The sequence below is a fragment of the Staurois parvus genome, unplaced genomic scaffold (assembly GCF_062004578.1).
Source record: "Staurois parvus isolate SC_StPar_1 unplaced genomic scaffold, SC_StPar_1.0 ptg000449l, whole genome shotgun sequence".
Taxonomy (NCBI): Eukaryota; Metazoa; Chordata; class Amphibia; order Anura; family Ranidae; genus Staurois; species Staurois parvus.
Window position 1 is genome coordinate 1,043,020 of NW_028318245.1, and position 12,348 is coordinate 1,055,367.

At 40.9% G+C, this 12,348-nt stretch overlaps 1 protein-coding gene and 1 pseudogene across 2 annotated transcripts in view; both read left to right on the forward strand.

Annotated features, from left to right (window-relative positions):
• LOC149453233 (uncharacterized) overlaps window positions 1–12,348 on the forward strand; it is a 95,090-nt gene that overhangs the window by 46,071 nt on the left and 36,671 nt on the right. The window lies entirely within an intron of this gene.
• Window positions 4,133–10,547, forward strand: LOC149453238 (uncharacterized; annotated as a pseudogene). Its single transcript, XR_016314671.1, has 5 exons — window positions 4,133–4,251; window positions 5,369–5,530; window positions 5,647–5,744; window positions 5,857–6,249; window positions 7,486–10,547. The product of XR_016314671.1 is annotated as an uncharacterized LOC149453238 (transcript).

The following is a 12,348-nucleotide window of genomic DNA, read 5'->3' on the forward strand; positions in this document are numbered from 1 at the left end:
ACCAATTAAAAGAACAAAGGGGGTAGGTATAGGGTTCGCAAAGAATATAAGGTTTGAGTTGGAGAATAGAATGACGGATCCTGAGGGAAGATTTCTGTTTCTGAAGGGTAAATTGCAAGAAATTGAGTGCACAATAGCTAATATATATTGTCCAAATAAGAAGCTGGAGATATTTTTGAAGGCAGTATTGAAAAGGTTGATGGATTTTAAGAAAGGCCGTCTGATAGTAGCTGAAGATTTTAATCTCTGTATGGACCCACGGATGGATACAACCTCTTCTGGGCAGAGGGAGGAGAGTAGGTCTCTGAGATCATTGAGAAAGTGATACATGAGTGCCAATTGGTGGATATATGGCGAATCGGGCACATGAAAGACAGAGACTATACCTTCTTCTCACATGCACATGAGACATACTATAGATTGGACTATATACTGATGGAACATTGATTCATAGAGTTTGTGGTGGAAGTAGAAATTGAAGTAATGTCTTTATCAGATCATGCCCCTGTCACAATGAAAACAAGATGGGGAAGAGAGGTGAAGAGAGGTTTAATTTGGAAGATGAATGAAGCACTTCTTCTGGATCATGAGATTGATCAGAAGATCAAGGTGGAAATCAAACGTTTTTTGAGGAGAATGATACAGGAGACGTGTCGGTGGCTACAGTGTGGGAGGCCCATAAGGCTTACATTAGAAGATTACTTATTGCAATGGGGGCAAAAAAGAAAAAAGAAAGAGGGGAAAAAATTAGTGGACTTCTAAAGGAAATATTTGATCTTGAACAGGTGCATAAAAGTAAAATATCTAAAGAGATAAGGCAGATGATAATCAAAAAGAAAGAAGAGCTAGAGACCTTGATGGAAGAGGAAAAAAAGAGAGTCTTTAATAAAGTAAAAAGCGAAAGGTACAGATGGGGTGATAGGCCGGGAAAGTACTTAATGAGAGCCTTAAGGAAAAAGAAAAATAGGAATTACATAGAAAAAATAAGAAACCCCAAGGGTGAATTGGTTCACTCAACTAAAGGAATTGCTAGAGTATTTAAGGAATATTATAGTAAGCTGTATAATATCATCCCCCAAGACACTATAAACAATGTTGAAATAGTAAATAGTGAAAAAAGAAGGACATACTTAAAAAACGCAGGTTTGCCAAAACTGAGTGAAGTACAATTGGACTCCCTAGAATCAGAAATCACACAAGAAGAAATAAAAACAGCATTAAAAAGTACTATGGTGGGGAAAAGCCCGGGGCCAGATGGGTATACTGTGAGATACTATAAAAAATATAAAGAAGTGTTAATACCCAAACTGAAGATATATATGAATGCCCTGGGGGGTGAGATGGAAATGAGGCGAGAATCCCTACAGGCTAACGTAGTTTTAATACAAAAGGAAGATAAGCATGCCTCCCCGTATTCAAGCTACAGACCAATTTCATTGTTGAATGTAGATACTAAATTGTAGGCAAAGGTATTGGCAAACAGGTTGAAGGATTTAATGCCTGACTGGATATATGGGGATCAGGTGGGGTTCGTCCCAGAGAGAGAAGACAGAGATAACGGGTTGAGATCATTGCTGCTCATTCAGAAAAGTAGAAAAGGGAAAACCCCAGTAGTATTGTTATCAATTGATGCTGAAAAAGCATTTGACAGAGTGAACTGGGGATTTATGATGAACACCTTGGAAGCGCTAGGGCTGGGAGTTAAAATGAGAGAGTGGATTGGAAAGTTGTATAGAAGGTCTTCAGCAGCTATTATGGTTAATGGAGAAAGGTCGGAGTTTTTTGAGATGTCAGATGGAACAAGACAGGGATGTCCATTGTCCCCATTGTTGTATGTTCTATCTCTGGAGCCTTTGCTGTCTACAATAAGGAAGAACATAGATATAAAGGGAATACAGATAGGAGATAGAGAACATAAAGTAGTGGCCTATGTGGATGATATGATGTTCTATGTGGGAAATCCTAGGATAACACTCCCAAATTTAATGAGGTTATTGAAGGAATATGGGGAGTTATCAAACTTAAAAATCAACCCGGCAAAAACTGAGATCTTAAATATAAATCTTACAAACAGTGAAAAAGAAAAGATACAAAAAGAATTTCCCTTTGTATGGAGAGAGAGAGAATTAAAGTATCTAGGGGTAAAACTTTCTGCTTCATATAAGAAATTGTATAAATTAAATTATATTTCACTATTAAACGAGATTAAAGAGGAATTGAAGTGATTAGGGGAAGGAAACCCGTCTTGGATAGGACGCATAAATCTGATAAAAATGATAATTGTGCCCAAAGTCTTATATAAATTACAAATGGTTCCAATCAAACTTCCAGAGGTATATTTTAAAGAACTTAAAAAAATGATAACAAGATATATATGGAAGAACAAAAAACCTAGAATTTGTTATGAAATTTAGTAGACATAAAGAGGGGTGATTTGGGAGTACCAGACTTTTTGATTGGACGCACAATCCAGGGAAAAGTTGGGTCAAAATCGAAAATACACTGAGTGGAACGAACCTAAGTAGGATCATATGGGTTCCCGCACAATATAGGGGATTGGACGATAACACAAGTTTGTACACTTTAAATGTTTTAAGAGTTTGGGATATAATGCACAGACAGAAGGGGTGGGTTTTTAATTCACTGTTAATGTCACCAAGGAACACAGAGTTTTTTGCTCCAGGTAGGGAGGGTATCACAGGAAAATGGATTATAAAGGAGGATGCGCAATTGAGGGATATAATGGTGGGGGAGGAATGGGATCATTTAAGGAGTTGGAAAAGAAAAAAGGAGATATTTTCAATAGGATAGATAAGTGGCGATATCACCAATTGAAGCATTTTGTTGGTAGACTCCTGAAACCTCTGAGAACTAGAAAGGATTGGAATCCATTTGAAAGGTTGTTAGATTCACAGGGAGATGGGAAACATGGAATTGCAAAAATATATAAAATTTTCACTAATTTAGACACCAGCACAAAACCGATGTATATAGAGAAATGGGAAAGAGATTTAGGGAGGGAAATAGATGAGGGGAAGCAGAAGAAAATATATAGATTAATTCATGAAAATATTAGTATGCGAGAGGTAGAAATAAATTACAAGTGTTTGATAAGATGGCACATTACACCGAAAGTTGAAAATAAAATGAATGGGGAGATGTCACCACTGTGTTGGAGTGGGTGTGGAGAGATAGGCACGTTGTATCATATATGGTGGGAGTGCTTACAAATACAAACATTCTGGAAGAAAATAGTTCACTTAGTGGGGAGGATTACTGAAATTAATATTAGATTAGTCCCAGAGGTTTGTCTTTTCCACAATACAGAGTTATCAGTAAAACTATATAAGGATTCGGGTATATGGTATTTACTAAGTGCAGCGAACAGTCTGATACCCAGGTTCTGGCGAAAAAAGGAAGTGCCGATGGAAGAGGATTGGGTAGTTAGAGTGAATCAGATTTGTGAGATGGAGAAACTTTACTACATGCATGTAGATAAGATGAGGACATATTATGCAAAATGGAAAAAATGGGAAGATTTTAAAGGGAAGGTGAAATATATGAAGATATAAAATCCTACTAGACATACTTTGATTGCTTTCTATAGCGAGGAGGTGGGGAAAGTGCAGAGTGGTTGGATGGGAGGGTGGGAGAGGAGGGTAGGGGGGAATAGAGATATTTTAGGGAGATAATTACGGTAGTAAAATGATATTGTTTTGTTTTCTTTTTTAATTGAAGAAAATTATTGTAAAATGAATTTTATTGAAAATCAATAAATATTTATAAAAAAAAAAAAAAAAAAGAAGAAGAAGCTTGACTGGAATTCCACTATGATCTCAATGAGATTTGAAAATAACAATCAAAACTGTTTTAATTCAGCCCCGTATGTTGTGTTTTCATGTTTACTTTAGTTTTCATTTTTTAGTTTTACATTTATAAATATTAAAACATAAGCAAAAAATTGTTCTCATTCTTTTATTGTCTGGATTTTATCTGAGATATAATCTGCATGTGTAGACATGGAGGGAACATAATAGAGGAATGGACCCCGAGACAGCGGGGAACAAAATGACACAAACACGAGCACAAGCAGGAAGTGATGTAAGGTAAAGAAAGGAAGTGGTATACGGCACACACAGGAAGTGATTTAAGGTAGACAGGCAGTGATATAGCAGTATACAAATTGAGATTCTGGTAAAAAAGGACTTGCATGGTAGAAAGGAGACAATGCTAGAATTTTCAGTAGTGGAGGTAATGAGATATTATTTTAAATTTACACCCAGTAACCTCCCACAATGTCCGTCCTCATCCTCCATCGTCTTATCCGTATTCTTCCTCCATAGTCACTGTGATGTCCATCCTCTTCATACATAGTCACTGTGACATCGTTTTTTGGTTTATAGACCGGATACGTCCTAAATATAGAGCCATTTATCCAAACGTCCATCCAGAGCCCCTGGTTTATAGACCGGATACGTCCTAAATATAGAACCATTTATCCAACCGTCCATCCAGAGCCTCTGGTTTATAGACCGGATACGTCCTAAATATAGAACCATTTATCCAACCGTCCATCCAGAGCCTCTGGTTTATAGACCGGATACGTCCTAAATATAGAACCAATTATCCAACCGTCCATCCAGAGCCTCTGGTTTATAGACCGGATACGTCCTAAATATAGAACCATTTATCCAACCGTCCATCCAGAACCTCTGGTTTATAGAGCGGATACGTCCTAAATATAGAACCATTTATCCAACCGTCCATCCAGAGCCTCTGGTTTATAGACCGGATACGTCCTAAATATAGAACCAATTATCCAACCGTCCATCCAGAACCTCTGGTTTATAGACCGGATACGTCCTAAATATAGAACTATTTATCCAACCGTCCATCCAGAGCCTCTGGTTTATAGACCGGATACATCCTAAATATAGAACCATTTATCCAACCGTCCATCCATAGCCTCTGGTTTATAGCCCGGATACGTCCTAAATATAGAACCAATTATCTAACCCTTCATCCAGAACCTCTGGTTTATAGACCGGATATGTCCTAAATATAGAACCAATTATCCAACCATCCATCCAGAGGCTCTGGTTTATAGATCGGATACATGCTAAATATAGAACCATTTATCCAACATCCATCCAGAGCCTCTGGTTTATAGACTGGATACATCCTAAATATAGAACCATTTAACCTCTGTCAGATTATTATTTGTCTGTGTCCCCATTTTTATCTTCTTTGCAAGACCTGTGATTGCCTCTATACCTGTTTTAGAAGTTTAGGAGGAGCGTCCTTTATAGATCAGTTGGAAGTGCGGAGCATTCTGTGGTGATGTTTGTTATTCTTTCTCTTCTAACAGATGAAGTGAACTTTCTTCACGGGACATCACTCATCACAGTGCCTCCACTTCACTGCCTGACAACAGAGGGAACCAGTGCCAAAAGATTCTAGAAGTCACCAACAATCAAGTATCTCTAAAAGGACGTCATAATGGAGAATCAGCCGCCTCTAACATCACCGGGTAAGAGGTGACTTTATTGGAAAAGAGAGAGCAGTACGGAGGCTCCACCTAGATCCCCCATCATCTGATAAACACATAGAAACAATGGATTCAGTCAGTGTGTGTGTTTCCTACAGATGGATCCAGTCATGGGAACCCACCAGAGAGATGTCCCCGTCCTCTGTATTCTCGGGATCCCGCACAGGAAGATCCCTCCATCCCTCACCATCATCAGGTAGATGGGACTAAGCATGGAGACCTAGAAATGTATTCCAAACTCTGAGATGATATTCTATGTAATCCCTAGTTTAATTTCATAAATATGATTTGTCATCTTTGGCATTTAGGGTGAAGAACTGAAAGACATCAAAGTTGAGGTTAAAGAAGAAGAAGGACATTGGTAAGTAGAGAGCAGCAGTCTATGGAGGAGAGAGGTCCTCTCTATTCCCAGGATTCAACTCAGGAAGATCACAATTATAAAGAGAATGATCAGGTAGATGGGACTGGCAAAAAAACTTAAAAATAGATCTATGAGAGGATGTTCTTCATTGTAATCTCTTGTACCTATTTATAGTACCTATTAATCCTTGGAGTTAAGGATGAAGAACAGAAAGACATCAAAGTTGAAGTTAAAGAGGAAGAAGAAGAGACGTTGGTGAGTGGACATCAGCTATCTATGGAGGAGGGGGAGATGATTATGAAAAGTAAACCGGAGGAATCTTCTCTACATATGGACACAAGTAAGTAATATACACTAAACACAGAAACAGTTCAAATTTTAGTTCTACTTCTCTAAGTATAAAGCATGTTGTTACATTGTTACATGGAGTGAAATATACCATATGTCCATTAAGTTAAAAGAGAATCCAAAGTAGCAGTTGATCCAGAGGAGGGCTGAAAAGTCACAAACACTCTGTAAATAATTCATTGGGGTAAAAGAATTCCTTTCTTTATCCCAAGAGGCAGATAATTGCCCAGATCAACATTCTACAATGATGTTTATTACAAATATTAGAAACACTTCCAGTCAGATAAAGAGAAATTTCTGTGGAAGACCATTCCTCATTTTTACAGATAGTATAGCAAAGAACCTGTCTACATGATATAGGAAATCTCCAGACCTTGCAGGAGGAATGTAACCTATGAATTAATCTCCATTCCTTAATATAACATCATGTTCCCAACAAATGAGGAGGAGATACTGGACACCATATGAAAGGTCCATCTCCGTTCCCCAATAGGACGTTATGTTCCCAACCAATGAGGAGGAGATACTGGACACCATATGAAAGGTCCATCTCCATTCCTCAATATAACGTCATGTTCCCAACAAATGAGGAGGAGATACTGTACACCATATGAAAGGTCAGGGGCAGACTGACCATTTGGAAACTCGGCACTGCCCAAGGGCCCGGGGTCAGTAGGGGGCCCCATGAGATGCCCCTGGTACCTTTTTCATAGGCTTTTTTGTTTGGGCAAGGACACAAGGGCCCCATGTTCCCCTATTACCCGGGGCCCCATGAGTTGTCAGTCCGCCCCTGTGATAGGTCCATCTCCAGTCCTCAATATAACGCCATGTTCCCAACAAATGAGGAGGAGATACTGGACACCAAATGGAAGGTCCATCTCCATTCCTCAATATAACGTCATGTTCCCAACAAATGAGGAGGAGATACTGGACACCATATGAAAGGTCCATCTCTATTCCTAAATATAATGTCATGTTCCCAACAAATGAGGAGGAGATACTGGACACCATATGAAAGGTTCATCTCCATTCCTCAATATAACGTCATGTTCCCAACAAATGAGAAGATACTGGACACCAGGTAAAGGGTCCACCTACATGTCAGAAGTAGCACCTGAGGCCCCATATAACTTGTCTTTACCACCACTGCTGTACATTTTATGAACTCTGTATCTCTGTTCATTAGTCCCATTCTTCACCATAATATATATTAAATATTGCTTTCCAGCAGGTGGACAGTGTTCTCGGAATATAAATACATCGGAGGGACATCTTATTATATATCCAGATTGTAAGGCAAAAGATACTGACATTCCACAATATTCTCCAAAACTGATTTCCTATTGGAAGGTTCAATCAATGGATCCGCCTAATCCTGAGGAATCTTCTGATAGATCCCATACTATGACTTCAGATGTCCATCCAAGATCCATGGATCCTTCTAATCCTGAGGAATCTTCTAATAGATCCCATACTATGACTTCAGATGTCCATCCAAGATCAATGGACCCTTCTAATCCTGAGGAATCTTCTGATAGATTCCATACTATGATTCCAGATGTCCATCCAAGATCAATGGATCCTTCTAATCTTGAGGAATCTTCTGATAGATCCCATACTATGACTTCAGATGTCCATCTAAGATCAATGGATCTTTCTAATCCTGAGGAATCTTCTGATATATCCCATACTATGACTCCAGATGTCTATCCAAGATCAATGGACCCTTCTAATCCTGAGGAATCTTCTGATAGATCCCATACTATGATTCCAGATGTCCATCCAAGATCCATGGATCCTTCTAATCCTGAGGAATCTTCTGATAGATCCCATACTATGACTTCAGATGTCCATCCAAGATCAATGGATCCTTCTAATCCTGAGGAATCTTCTGATAGATCCCATACTATGACTTCAGATGTCCATCCAAGATCAATGGACCCTTCTAATCCTGAGGAATCTTCTGATAGATCCCATACTATGACTCCAGATGTCCATCCAAGATCAATGGATCCTCCTAATCCTGAGGAATCTTCTGATCGATCCCATACTATGACTTCAGATGTCCATACAATTTCTCACAGTGCTGGCAGATCAACAGATCCATCGAAGCACCAGAAATCTTCTTTAAGCCATAAGGGGGATTACACAGGAAAGCGTTCATTGTCATGTTCAGAGTGCGGAAAATGTTTCCTTAAAAAAGGAAACCTTACTGAACACCTGCGAGTTCACATGGATGAGCGTCCTTTTCCTTGTTCAGAGTGTGGGAAATGTTTCCTTAAAAAAGGAAACCTTACTGAACACCAGAAAATTCACATGGGTAAGCGTCCATTCCCTTGTTCAGAGTGTGGGAAATGCTTCACCACAAAAGGATCACTTTTTAAACACCAGAGGCTTCACACGGGTGAGTGTCTTTATTCATGTTCAGAGTGCGGGAAATCTTTCACTCAGAAAGGAAACCTTACTGAACACCAGAGAATTCACACCGGTGTTCGCCCTTATTCATGTTCAGAGTGTGGGAAATCTTTCACTACAAAAGGATCACTTTTTAAACACCAGAAAATTCATACAGGTGAGCATCCTTATTCATGTTCAGAGTGCGAGAAATCTTTCACTCGGAAAGAACACCTTGTTAGACACCAGAGAGTTCACACGGGTGAGCATATTTATTCATGTTCAGAGTGTGGAAAATGTTTCAATGAGAAAGGGCAACTTGTTATACACCAGAGAACTCACACAGGTGAATGTCCATTTTCATGTCCAGACTGCGAGAAAAGTTTCATTAAGCAATCAGCCCTGGTTTCCCATCAAAGAATTCACACGAGTGACCGTCCCTATGCATGTTCAGAGTGCGGGAAATCTTTCAGTGTAAAGAATGACCTTTGTAGACATCAGAAAATTCACACTGGTGAACATCCTCATTTATGTTCAGAGTGTGGAAAATATTTCAATCGCAAAAAAGAACTTACTGAGCACCAGAGAATTCACACCGGTGAGCGGACTTTCCCTTGTTCAGAGTGCGGGAAACGTTTCCTTAAAAAAGTACACCTTACTGAACACCAGAGAATTCACACAGGCGAGCGTCCTTTCTCTTGTTCAGAGTGCAGGAAATCTTTCACTACAAAAGGATCCCTTTTTAAACACCAGAGAGTTCACACAGGTGAGTGTCCTTATTCTTGTTCAGAGTGCGGAAAATCTTTCTCTCACAAAAAAGACCTTGATGAACACAAGAGAATTCACACAGGTGAGCGTCCTTATTCGTGTTCAGAGTGCGGGAAATCTTTCATCACAAAAGGATCACTTTTAAAACACCAGAGGCTTCACACAGGTGAGCGTCCTTATTCGTGTTCAGAGTGCGGGAAATCGTTCACTCGGAAAGGACACCTTGTTACACACCAGAGAGTTCACAAGGGTAAGCAACTTTAGTCATGTTCGGAGTGCGGGAAATGTTTCAGTGAGAAAGGACCACTTATTGTACACCACAGAATTCACACAGGTAAGCGCCAGTTTTCATGTCCAGACTGCGAGAAATGTTTAATTCAGAAGTGAGTCCTGGTTTCCCATCAAAGAATCCACACGGGCGAGCATCCTTATTCACTTTCAGAGTGCGGGAAATCTTTCAATCAGAAAGGAGACCTTGATAACCAGAAGAGATTTCACACGGGTGAGCGTCCTTATTCATGTTCAGAGTGCGGGAAATCTTTCACTCAGAAAGGAGACCTTGATAACCAGAAGAGATTTCACACGGGTGAGCGTCCTTTTTCATGTTCAGAGTGCGGGAAATTATTTACTCGGAAAGACCACCTTGTCAGTCACCAGAGTGTTCACACAGGTGGGCATCTTTGTTCATGATCAGAGTGCGGGGAAATCTTTCAATGAAAAGAATGACCTTCGTAAACGTCAGAGAATTCACTCTAGTGATCGCCCTTTTTTATCTTCAGAGTGCGAGAAATGTTTCAATCACACAAAAAAAAAATGTAATGTACACCAAAAACTTCACACCAGTGAACACCCTTTCCCTTCAGTGTCTGTCTCCACACATGATGGGAGAACCATTCCTCTTTTTCCATTGTGCATACAGAACCCCTGGGCATCCCCATGTGGGGGAACCTGACCCTGACTCTGGCCCTGACCCTGACCCTGGCAAGGGCTTACACTTCAGTACACCCGTGTAAACTAAGCCATTTATGTAAACAAGGACTATGTGTATTACTTTGTGACTCAGTTTTCAGTCTGTCGTTTGTTTTTTCTCCCCATAATTATAAAATATTAAAATGTTGTCAAACTGTTGTTTGTTTGTTTTTTAATTTTTTCTTAATTTACATTTTTTTCTTTATTCTTTAGCTAAAAATATAATTCAGGGTTCGAAAAAATCCCAGGCACCTGGTTGCCACATCGACTAGAAATTGTGTCCTGGCGCCTGGGTTCACGCACTGCCTCCCACTGACTTCACTGCAAAATCGTGTTTCCCACTGACTTCAATGCAAAATCACATCCCATTGGCTTCCATGCAAAATCACATCCCATTGGCTTCCATGCAAAATCACATCCCATTGGCTTTTATGCAAAAACGCCTCCCATTACCTTCAGTGCAAAAACGGCTCCCTTTGACCTCAGTGCAAGAACACCTTCCATTGAGTTCAATACAAAATGGCATCCCATTGGCTTCTATGCAAATACGCCTCCCATTGAGTTCAATGCAAAAAAGCCTCCTATTTACCTCAGTGCAAAAACTCCTCCCATTGACTTCAATGCAAAATCACATCCCATTGGCTTCGATGCAAAAATGCTTCCCATTACCTTCAGTGCAAAAACACCTCCCATTGACTTCAATGCAAAATCAGATCCCCTTGACTTCAATGCAAAATAACATCCCATTGGCTTCAATGGAAAAACGCCTCCCATTACCTTCAGTGCAAAACGACTCCCTTTGACTTCAGTGTAAAAACACTTACCATTGAGTTCAATGGAAAAACACCACTCACTGACTTCAAAGCAAAAATGCCTCCCATTGAGTTCCACCTGAGACCCTCCACATGATCATAGAGATGTGAGTCCCACCATGGTGTCCCTCCTGCTACTCTCCACATGATCATAGAGATGTGAGTCCCACCATGGTGTCCTTCCTGCTACCCTCCACATGATCATAGAGATGTAAGTCCCACCCTGGTGTCTCACCTGCGACCCTCCACATGATCATAGAGATGTGAGTCCCACCATGGTGTCCCACCTGCTACCCTCCACATGATCATAGAGATGTGAGTCCCACCAGCTACCCTCCACATGATCATAGAGATGTGAGTCCCACCATGGTGTCCCTCCTGCGACACTCCACATGATCATAGAGATGTGAGTCCCACCATGGTGTCCCACCTGCTACCCTCCACATGATCACAGAGAAGCGATTCCCACCATGGTGTCCCACCTGCGACCCTCCACATGATCACAGAGATGCGAGTCCCACCATGGTGTCCCACCTGCTACCCTCCACATGATCACAGAGATGCGAGTCCCACCATGGTGTCCCACCTGCGACCCTCCACATGATCACAGAGATGCGAGTCCCACCATGGTGTCCCACCTGCTACCCTCCACATGATCATAGAGATGTGAGTCCCACCATGGTGTCCCTCCTGCGACCCTCCACATGATCACAGAGATGCGAGTCCCACCATGGTGTCCCACCTGCTACCCTCTACATGATCATAGAGATGCGAGTCCCACCTGCGACCCTCCACATGATCATAGAGATGCGAGTACTTATAATGGTCGTTCACCCACACAGGATCATAGCAAAAACAAATAGAGATCCTCCATAGTGTAAATCAGTAATTTATTGCTCCAATAAACCCAGAAAAAATTCCACTCACATGTCAAACAGCATTATCCAGCCTTTACCCATACTATGGGTGCATATGCATGTTCCAAGATGGCCCCAACGCCGGAACTGACGTCACCGAGCACCGGAATCACCACGTGACTTCTTCAGGGTATCTGAAGAAGTCACGCGGTGATCGTGACGCAACGCGTCGGTACGCGGTGACAGGACTTCCAGTGCGCGGTGACGTCAGTTCCAGGCATGAGGGCCATC